Genomic DNA, 10,812 nt, shown 5'->3' with positions numbered 1-10,812 from the left:
CAGGTGATAAAACTCAGTGGTAGCGCATAAGGCCCTGGGGCTCATGTGTGAGACAATGCAGGAAAGTTTGAAGTAAAATGATTGTTATAAAAGTTTTAGCTTAATCAGTGCATTAGTCCCCTGATAGGGTTTAACTGGGTGGTAACTGGAGGCAGGTAGGGTGCAGCTGGAGGAAGTAGGTCCCTGGGGGCATGTCTTGGGGTATGGATTTTGTCCTTGTTAAGCAGAGCTCTCATTGCTTCCTGGTGCCATGTTCCCAGCTGCTATCCTCCACCACACTCTTCTGCCGTGATGTAGCTACTAGGGACTCCTTAAGGTTCTTTTCTATAAAGATGACAAGCTCACAGGGGTGTTGTTATTGTTCTATGTAGCAGTTCATGCTATCAATTTTAAAAACACATCATGAGGTGATGAATCACTGTGTCCAGTTGTAGACAGGAGCTCTGTGTATGGACACTTCTTTGAGGATGAGGTTGGTCAAAGAAGGATGTACTCTTCTGTTCTGAGAAAAAGTTCCAGTGCAATGTACTCTGTGCCAGAAGTCAATTTGACTTGACCAGGGAGCTTTCAGTGGGGAGAAGGAAAGATTCTGAAAAGGCAGGTTGGCCTCAGCCTGGTGGGAACCATGGCTTTCGGGAGTCAGGAGTTTCTTGTGGCAGTTTTCACAGAGGATGAGAGAATGAAATGATCTACATTTTCTGTACTTTAGGAAGAAAAAAGTTGCTAGGTATGAGAGAGAGGAAGGGGCCAGACAGCCTGGGACTCTGTAGCAGTTAGAAATTTTAGGTGAGACGTTCTTCGCCGAGAGTCGCCGCGGTTTCCTGCTTCAACAGTGCTTGGACGGAACCTGGCGCTCCACCCCCACCCTGCCGCCGCTCAGAGCCAGCAGCCCTTCGCCACCTCTTCACCGCGCCCTCTGACCGCCCCAGGCCTCCGCCGCCGCTCCAGCGCCGAGCCTCAGCCTCCCGCCATGGCTACCACGTCCCCCTCGCAGGTGCGCCAGAACTACCACCAGGACTCCGAGGCCGCCAGATCAACCTGGAGCTCTAGGCCTCCTATGTCTACCTGTCCATGTCTTACTACTTTGACCGTGATGATGTGGCTTTGAAGAACTTTGCCAAATATTTTGTTCACCAATCTCATGAGGAGAGGGAACATGCTGAGAAATTGATGAAGCTGCAGAACCAAAGAGGTGGCTGAATCTTCCTTCAGGATATCAAGAAACCAGACGGTGATGACTGGGAGAGTGGGCTCAATGCAATGGAATGTGCTTTGCACTTGGAGAAAAGTGTGAACCAGTCACTTCTGGAACTGCACAAACTGGCCACTGACAAAAATGACCCCCACTTGTGTGACTTCATTGAGACTCATTACTTGAATGAGCAGGTGAAATCCATCAAAGAATTGGGTGACCATGTAACCAACTTGCGCAAGATGGGAGCCCCAGAATCGGGCATGGCAGAGTATCTCTTTGACAAGCACACCCTGGGAGACAGTGATAACGAGAGCTAAACCTCAGCCTGACTTTCCCATAGCCGTGCAAGTGACTTCCCTGGTCACCAAGGCAGTGCATGCATATTGGGGTTACCCTTACCTTTTCTATAAGTTGTACCAAAACATCCACTTATGTTCTTTAATTTGTACCATTCCTTCAAATAAAGAAATTTGGTACCCAAAAAAAAAAAAAAAGAAGAAGAAAAGAAATTTTAGGTGAAAGCAAGACAAATCGACTCTAGCTAACTTAAGCAGAAAATAAAGTGATTGAAAGAAAACTGTGCCATTCTCAGTTCTGGGAAATTTAAAGGACAATACTCAGAAAATCCCTTCTATTGACTTTATCCACATACTTATTTTAAAAAAACAATAGAACAAAAAACTCTTATCAACACACTTTAGACATCCCTTATACAAGTGCAAAGCACTCACTGCCTCTCTCAAAATAGACAGCCTGTTTTCAGTAGTCACTGAGTTCAGCTCTAAATCCAGCATCTATCTTTCTTTCTTTTTCTTTCTTTCTTTCTTTCTTTCTTTCTTTCTTTCTTTCTTTCTTTCTTTCTTTCTTTCCTAGGGATTGAACTCAGGGGCATTTAATCACTGAGCCACATTCCCAGACCTTTTTGTATTTTATTTAGAGACAGGGTCTCATTGAGTTGCTTAGACCCTTGCTAAATTGCTAAGGCTGGCCTTGAACTCATGCTCCTCCTGCCTCAGCCTCCCAAGCCTCTGGGATTACAGGTATTTGCCATTGTACCCAGCCCAGCATCTTTCTTGATGCCTAATCCTAATTCTGTCCAGTCTTGCCTGGATGTTTTTGTGCACTAGCTTGTAAAGTTATCAATCACAATGCATCTTTTTTTTTTTCAAAGTGGGAAAGGGACAAAAGAAATCTATGAATACATTTAGGAAAAATCAGGGAAGGAAACATGGGCAGAAGCTATAGTTCTTGTTTCTGCAACTAGTCATAGGCTGTGGGTATTTATGATTTCTGCCCTCCTTACATGTTCTATATTCTCCATGCCTTAAGGCAGAGCCTCAGCAGGTCAGCACTTTTCACCAAGTGTGTACCCAAATGGCATTTCTGAGGGATCCCAGCTCCTGGGGGTGGGGGGTGGTCCTGCCTAAACAAGAGGTTGAGATAGTCTTTCATTAACTTTTAGTTCTGGACAAGGTCATATGAGGATGCAACCCAGAGATTTCCTGTCTTGTGTGTGTGTGTGTGTGTGTGTGTGTGTGTGTGTGTGTGGTGCTGGGGCTTTGTGCATGCAAGGCAAGCACTTTACCAACTGAGCTATATCCCCAACCCCTCTATGTTCTCTTAATCTGCATCTTTACCCTAGTGTGAAACCACAATCTTATTTTGTTGAAAATTAGGATTAATGACTCTAGTCAACGAAATAACTTCTCCCTCAACACAATTAATCCATTGTTATGAGGAGTCCAAAATGGCCAAGTGACAATATGATCCTACATTTTGGTGCCTACAGGTAAACTCTTTCCCACCAGCAGAGCTCAGAATTGATAGACAATGTAGGAGGAAGAATGGTCCCCAAAGATAACCACATCTTAATCCCCCAAGACTGTGAATATGTTATGCTACATGGCAAGAGAGGATTAAGTTTGTAGACAGAATTAAGGATGCTAACCAGCTGACCTGGAGATGGGAAGAATATCCCTATTATCTAGGTAGGCTCAATGTGGTCACCAGTGATTACCTTATAAAAGAATGAGGGACACAGTAGAATCAGTGTCAGAAGCAGCTTAAGAAAGGTTTGATTAGCCATTGCTGGCTTTAACTAGGAATGGAAGGAGACCACAAACCAAGAAATGTGGGCAGCCTCTAGACATTGAAAAGGCAAGGGGACAGATTTGTCCCTAGAATCTACAGAAGTAACTCAACCCTAATGATTCCTTAATTTTAGCTCAGTGAGAGCCATTTCAGGCTTCAGACCTCCAGAATGGGAAGATAATAAATATGTTTTTTTAGCCACCACATGTATAGTGATTTGTTAGATAAAAGTAATATTTTAAGGGGTACCATCTCACTTATACACCTCATCCCCCAATTTGTGTAATTGGAGAATGATAGAAATAGCTCCTATAGTCGGTTATTTGTTCAGAGTATACGTCACATAGGATGCTATAGGACAGCATTCTAATCTTACAAAATATTATCTTCTGTCAGCAAAACCAAATTAAGAGCTCATCAGGGGCTGGGGTTATAGCTCAGCTGGTAGAGTGCTTCCCTCGCATGCACAAGGCCCTAGGTTCAATCCCCAGCACCATAAAAAAAAAGAGCTCATCAGGCTCATTCTATGAAGCCAGTTGAAATACACATTTAGACCAGAGAATCCCAGGAGGGTTTGCTTGTGCACCCTGACTGCCTTAATTCTTTCACTGGAAAAGTATCCCCCTGGCCAGAAGCAGTATTTTGTGGAATGTCATCTGGAATGCCTTATTAGGTACTCAGTCAGTTTCTGGATGGTGGTGCTGGTAAAAATATGGTGATTAGGGAAAGTATGTGGAAATTTAAAATAAGATTCTTCCACAACAAGGATAGATTGCTGCCCCCTTCATGATAGAAGGGGTCCAAGTCAGCAATAGGCAGGCCACTCTTAGTGTGAGAAAGTCCACATTGTTGAGCCCTTGCATTTCTCCCATCAACAGTCCCATATCACTTTGTTCATGAGCTCATGAAGCAAGCTCTGGGATAGCTAGAGTGGAGGACTGATACCATCCACAGGGCAGGTCATGTTATTCCCTGATCTTTTAGAGTCTCTTCTGCTAATGGGGCACAGATCTTCTGATTATAATAGAATGGTTTGCTCAACATACCATCTAAACTCTTCCTAGTGTTCTTTTCTACCCTTAGAGTCCAGAAAGCTAAAAAGTATACATCTCAGATCCTGAGGGTTTCAGATGTGACTGAGACTTTGCTAATCACATGCACTTATATAAGACTTGAATGTTAATTAAGCAGGAAAAGAGGACAGACAGAGTGTGAGGTTCTTATTTTGCTGCTAGAGATTAGGACAGAGGAAATGTGGTTCTGTGGTTACCAGTTTGCTGATTTGCTGGTTTCCTGCAGTGGCAGGCACAGCTTACCCAACCAAGTGGAATCAGTGAGATTCTAGGGCAAGGAGAGCTCCTGAAAGCTCCACCTAAAGTTTGCCCTTCAAATTCTCCCAAATACCTTAAAAGTCATCTAATTCCTGGTAATAAATACTTTTTCTCTTAAACTAGGAAGAGTGGTTTGTAGTTGCATCATGGACGTTATTGTCACATCTGGGAGTCATTGAGAGAAGTGCATCTATATTTTTGCTTCTCCAAATTCCTTCCAATGTTACTTCTAATTCCCTAATCATCTGGTCAAATCATTAACCTCCTCTCAGAAGTCAGGGAAGATTCCTACCTCAGGTCTTTCTCCTTCTGGGAAAACTAGACAGATAATACTAGCTGTATTTCTTGAAGTCCTACCATCCACAATGTCATCCTTGATTGGGAGCCATAATATCACAGGCAGTCCGTTTCTTTCTAACACAAGGCTATGGTGGAAAGACAGTTATAATCTTGATTTCTTTTTCCTCTGCAGACACCTGGTTGTAGGGCATATCTCGTCCAGTCATAGTGGTGAAAAGAAGTAGGGATATGGTATTGGTAGCCACCTGTCTCTTCAGGATCTGCTCCAGCAGATCGTATATAGCATTTCGTATACAGAATTTCTGCTTGATGATAAATCCATAATTAGCATCATGCCTAGAAGCCCAGATAATAGCCAGCTCATGGTGAACAACCTGAATTCCATGATCACGCTATGTTCAAGGCCCAGCAGCAAGCCAAGAGCTGATTGTCAAATGGAAAGCATTTACTCACCAAAAGTCATGGTGAAAGGGTCTCTGCTGGGATTCTCCTGTCATGAGCTGTCATACGACCCATACACTACCTCAATCTGTCACAAATACTTGGAACGTTATCAAGATTGTAAGGACTAAATTGTACTGCGGACTGGATCAGCTGAAGAACATTTCCTTCCTCTGAAACTTACTAAAATATGACTTCATTTCAGGATACCAGGTAAGAAGATCAGAGCAGTAAACCCCAATGTGGTAAACATTGTCTCTAAACTCACCCACCCATGTGATTGTTTATTTGGGGGAGGGGGGCAGGTAGCACAAGTAAAGCAGCTTGTCTTGCATTTTGAGGGGAGATACCTGTCTGCAAGATCATTGAACACTAAGAAAAATCAATGAAGTAAAAGGTCTCTGTATGTCAGTATCCCCACCCTCTGGTATAAATGTTTCCTAAAGCATGTAAGGTACTTGCTATTTTATACACTTCTTATTCTATCAATTTGATGTAATCAGTTCAGTGGACCAACAAGTTGTCTTGGGGATGAGTAAGATGGTTAAGAGTTCTATGTACTAAATTTTGGCCAAGTCATAATTTTCATGTAACCATAAGACAATATAATAAATACATATCATTGTGTATTGCATCTATTGTTTTCTGTTAATTAAGCCAAAGAAAAGACTTCACAGTTTTCTTTGTGACCCTTCCATTTCTTGCAGTACTGAAAATTGAACTCAGCGGTACTCTACTACTGAGCTACACACCAGCCCTTTTGATTTATTTATTTGTTTTTATTTTGAGACAGGGTCTCACTAAGTTGCCCAGGCTGGTTGGGAACTTGCCATCCTCCGGCTTCAGCCTCTCAATTTGCTGGGATTACAGCAAATTTCAATAACATCTTCCTCAATGCAGATATAATATCTACTCTAACTTCTAATATCCTTGATTTGTTTTTTCTACTCATGAGCTTCATAATCCAGCTGTATGTGAGCATTACAGTCACTCCATATCCTGGCCATATCTTAGTACTGACATTTTTCTCTTTAACCTTAACCTTTCTAGTAGATGTAGTGCTGTTCTATACTTTCTTAGATTCTGAATTTGTTTACTTGACATTCATTAATCACAGATGTGGTTTACATCTCTCCTGAATCCGGCTTTTGTAAGTATGCAAAAAACTCTCCAACCAATCCTGAGTCCATATCCCTTAAACACTTCTTTATCTAACTAAATCTCACACACCAACCTGATATTTCCCCTGCCCTGAATCACCCAGAGCCAGGTACCAGACAATTAGAGACCACTCCTAGAGACCAGAGATGTCAACATTATTCAAAGTCCCTAATCCTAAAATGTTTCCGGTGCTGCCTTGCTGTTCCTGCAGAATTCCAATAAAGGCTGTGGCCCATGCTTTCCTCTTGCTCCTGACTAAATTTAGTGCTTTCCCAGTGGCCCTATGTGGTGCGGTGTGCCCCCTTCTCTGGGAAACTGTAACAAAAACCTTTTAATAGCATTGTCTTATCTGTATCATCAGTCAGTCACCTTTAGAAATTCAAATCCCTTGGGTACAACTGATATAAATGTTGTTACATTATGGCTTTAATTTCCAATGTCCTGAAAGACAATGAGATCATCTTTTGATATATTTTTTTGGTCATTTTAATATCTTCTTGTTTATTGCATGTTTAATTATATCACCTATTTTTCTACTGGGTTGTTCTCTTTTTCTTACTGAATTTTAAGTGTTTTTCAGATTTTCTGGTTATGAGTCCTTTCTCAAGTATATAATGTGCAAGTGGTTGGGGTTTTTTTTTTTTCTGCCTTCATATAGTGATGTTGATCCCATGGCACAAAGAAAAGACAACTGACTCCAATTTTAAACCAAATTAAAGCAAACTTATATTGTGTACACAATAGAGCTGGCCAGGACTGTCTCACCCGAAAGCAAGGATAGAGAACAGCAACAGCTTTCAGGGAAGAAAGGTTTTTATAGCACAGAAAGTTACAAAGGTGGGTGTCTTGGAAACTTACACTTAACAGGGTTCTGGCAAGCATAATACAAAGGCAGATAGCAGGTTAATGATCTACATGGCTTAACATTTCAAGGTAGAGAGTAAACTGAGATTCCAACATCAGAATTTATGAGGAGCCGCTAGGTTTTAGAGAGGGTTGTTATCTGGTCAAGGAAAGCCAGGCATGGGTGCATTCAGAGCATGGAAGGGAATTCCAAAGAAGTTTCATGACTTTGTGATGAGATGGCTTGTGGAAGGCCGCCACGCCATGTGACCAGCATTTTCCTTTCCTGATTGGTGAGGCTCTGTCGGTCAATTCTCATGATCTGTCCACATCAAAGTGGCCCTAGATGGCTGCCCCAATTCACATTCGCAGAATGTGTGAATGTGTCTTCATGCATAGGCGTGCCTTCCTGCAGCCCCATGGATTGAGCTATGTTCACCTGTTCCTTTGTAATCCTACCCCTTTGCCCTGTTTGGGATAGAATGTTCCATGGAAAACCCTTTGTGTGTCCCCTTTTCTTGCTCTGCCTTTGGGTGTGGGCTTCCTAGTAGATGTCAGTCAACCTGCTGACAGCAGACATCATGAAGCTGGACTCAGCCCCCTGAAACCTGACCCCTGGCCTCATTTGAATGGCTTCTCCTCAATAAAAGGAGTCAGCATGTGTTCCCTCGATTTCTCTCTTTCTGCCAACACTTAAGGTCAGAGGCGCTGTCACAGGACCCCCAAAGAAAAAGGTATTTCTGTCTCTTGTGTGATTATTTCATACAGCCCAGTTCCCCTGGAGTGACCCTGAGTGTTTTTGTCACCTGGAATGTGACAATGGCTTCCAATCTTAAAATGGAATTAGGTTGGGTTCACCAGTGACTGGTCTTTTTTCTTTCTTAATGTTGTCTTTCGCTCTCTCCTTTTTTTCCTTTTTATGGTGCCAGGGATCTGAACTAGGGCCCCACTCACCTTAGGCAAATGCTTTGCCACTGAGTTATACCCCCAGCCCTTAACAGAGTCTTTTGAGGTTTTAGTTAACTTTTGTGTTTTAAAATTGCTATTTTAAATTCATGATAGAGCAAATAATTTGAGTGAAAAGTTTTCAGTGCAGAAACTCAAAAGCCCCCAAATCACAATGCATTCATTTTGTAAGTAATAATTTTGATATACATTTTTCTGAAACAAGTATTTTTCTTTATATCTCTGGAAGAAATTAAAAATTCCTTGAGTCAGGGAAGAAAAGGGAAGGAAGAGATCAAACAAAGAACTTGAATTTTGATGAATTCCAGGGCTGGGTGACTTGTACTTTCATTCCCCTTCCTCCCTTGCCATGTGCAGGAATGTGAACATGCCTATATGTCATAACTAGGCAAAGGGCCCCAGATGGCCTGTGAAATTTCCTGAAACCCCACGATGCCGTAGAGGCATAGGTGAGCTTGGACCAGAAACTCAGGCAGAACATGGGTAAGAGGCAGAGAGATGTGCAGTGCCCATTTGAGAGCCAACATGAAATTGGTTATCAATGGAAGCACCCCTGAGACCAGAGATAAGACCAACACTTCACCAGATACAGACTTCAAGGGCAGCTACCAACAAAATGCAGAAAAGGAAACTGCTTCGAAACCAGAGGGGCCAGAGACCCCCGCATAGCCATGTAAGAATCTCTCTCCCTTATTCATAGGAGGTTACAGTTTCATACTTCTGGAAGACCCAGTAGAGAGAAGCAAGGAGAAGAAACTAAAGTCTAGAAAAGCCAGGTATACTGGCATATACCTATAATTCCAGCTACTCAGGAGGCTGGAGCAGGAGGATCACAGGTTTGAGGCCAGTCTCTGCAACTCAGAATATTAAAAAAAAAAAAAAAGTTTTTTTAAAATGAGAACTAAGGATATATTTTGAAAGTAATTTTCCCAGGACAATAGTTTTATGTGACCTCTTTATTCAAACTATACTCCAAAGGACATATTTATATTAACAAAGTAAGTTGATAATAATTATGAATAGCCATCAAATCTCCATTTTGGGGCTGGGAATGTGGCTCAAGCGGTAGCACGCTCGCCTGGCATGCGTGCGGCCCGGGTTCGATCCTCAGCACCACATACAAACAAAGATGTTGTGTCCGCCAAAAACTATAAATTCTCTCTCTCTCTTCTCTCTCTCTCTCTCCCTCTCTCTCTCTCTCTTTAAAAAAAATCTCCATTTTGTATGAACAGAAATGGAAAAAAATGAGATTGACACTTTTCTAAATGTTCTCAATTTAATAACTTATTTAAAGAAATTTATCTGAGGGCTGGGGAAATAGCTCAGTTGGTAGAATACTTGCCTAGCATGCACAAAGCCCTGGATTAAATCCCCAGCACCACAAAAAAAAAAAAAAAAAAAAAAAGGACCCTTCTGTGTCACCTCCCCCTGGGACTCTGGGCAATATGCATCGATAAAAATAACTTATCTGGGGGCTGGGGATATAGCTCAGTTGGTAGAGTGCTTGTCTCACATGTACAGGCCCTGAGTTCAATCCCAGCACCACAAAATAAATAAATAAAAATAACTTATCTGATTCTTTGAACTAGTTTCATTTTCTATTTATTTTATTTATTATCGTTATTATTAAATTTAATTTTTTGGTACTGGGAATTGAACCCAGGGGTATTTAACTACTGAGCAACATCCTGAACACTTTTTAAATTATTTTTTATTTTGAGAAAGAGTTTTATTAAGTTTCTTAGGACCTCGCTAAGTTGCTGAGCCTGGCCTCAAACTTGCAATCCTTCTGCTTTAGCCTCCCAAGTAACTGGGATTATAGGGGTGCACCACTGTGCCCAGCATGAACTAGTTTTATAATGTAGAATATTTCTCTTTGTTGCTTCAATAAAGAAGGGAGGTCATCTTTTTCATAAGCATTTTTGTGTTGATTTTTGACACTTTTGACACTTTTCTTTCCTGCCTTAAGAGAAGGGGTCTCCTCTCACTATGTTGCCTAGGCTGCCCTCAAACTTGTGGGCTCAGATGGTCCTCCAGCCTCAGCCTCCCAAGTACTAGGACTATGGGCACATGCCACCATACAGTAATGCTTGCTTTTTAAGGCCAGGTTCTGGAATTTCCTTAGTTATCATTAAATAGGAAATTCAGGCCATTGGATTTCACTAGCTAAGATGAAGAAAGAGATGGAAGATATTTATTTAATAAGGAGAACAGAAAATTTCCATATAAATCTCCCACATTAATAACTCTCTTCTTCCCTTTTTTTGACTCCTATTTTTCTTGCCCTGTAATATGCAGAAATCTTATCCCAAAAATTACCTAAGTATGCTGAATTTGTACAGTGGATTACTACTCAGAAACAAGAAGGAATGAACCACAGATGCATGCAACTATATGGATGAGTCTCCAAAACACTGTGCTAAATGGAAGAAGTTAGGCATAAGAATATATACTGCATGATTCCAACTACGTGAAATTCCAGGG

At 41.6% G+C, this 10,812-nt stretch overlaps 1 pseudogene; it reads left to right on the top strand.

Moving 5' to 3' along the window:
• The first annotated feature begins 955 nt into the window (after positions 1 to 955).
• On the top strand, positions 956 to 1,684 carry LOC124080300 (ferritin heavy chain-like; annotated as a pseudogene).
• The last annotated feature ends 9,128 nt before the right edge of the window (positions 1,685 to 10,812 follow it).

The sequence above is a fragment of the Marmota monax genome, unplaced genomic scaffold (assembly GCF_021218885.2).
Source record: "Marmota monax isolate L192 unplaced genomic scaffold, Marmota_monax_Labrador192_F-V1.1 WCK01_AAM20220418_F8-fsc00187, whole genome shotgun sequence".
NCBI lineage: Eukaryota > Metazoa > Chordata > Mammalia > Rodentia > Sciuridae > Marmota > Marmota monax.
Note: the sequence above shows the minus strand (reverse complement) of the source record. Positions and strands in the feature narration are given on the sequence as shown.